Source organism: Aplysia californica, unplaced genomic scaffold (genome assembly GCF_000002075.1).
Source record: "Aplysia californica isolate F4 #8 unplaced genomic scaffold, AplCal3.0 scaffold01195, whole genome shotgun sequence".
Taxonomy (NCBI): Eukaryota; Metazoa; Mollusca; class Gastropoda; order Aplysiida; family Aplysiidae; genus Aplysia; species Aplysia californica.
The window spans coordinates 30,557-30,834 of NW_004798465.1; positions in this window are offsets into that span (position 1 = coordinate 30,557).

Sequence of the window (278 nt, forward strand, 5' to 3'; positions counted from 1 at the left end):
CTCGATGGGTCGTGAACAAGAAAAAATAAGAGAAGCCTACCGCGCAAACCCGACACAACAATGTTTTTGTCGCTCCCACAGCTCACCTACAACACCGTTGGCCAACTATTTTGTCGAGGTGGGGCACAAGGCTATAACCACACATCTGAAAATTTTAAATTATCGTTCATGCTCCAAATTATGGTATATCAAAACTATACATTTCTCCAAAATAAAAATTTCTCCTTTCGCCTCTTCTCTTGCTCTCCAATCCTTCGTCTTCCCTTTCTACCCCCCCC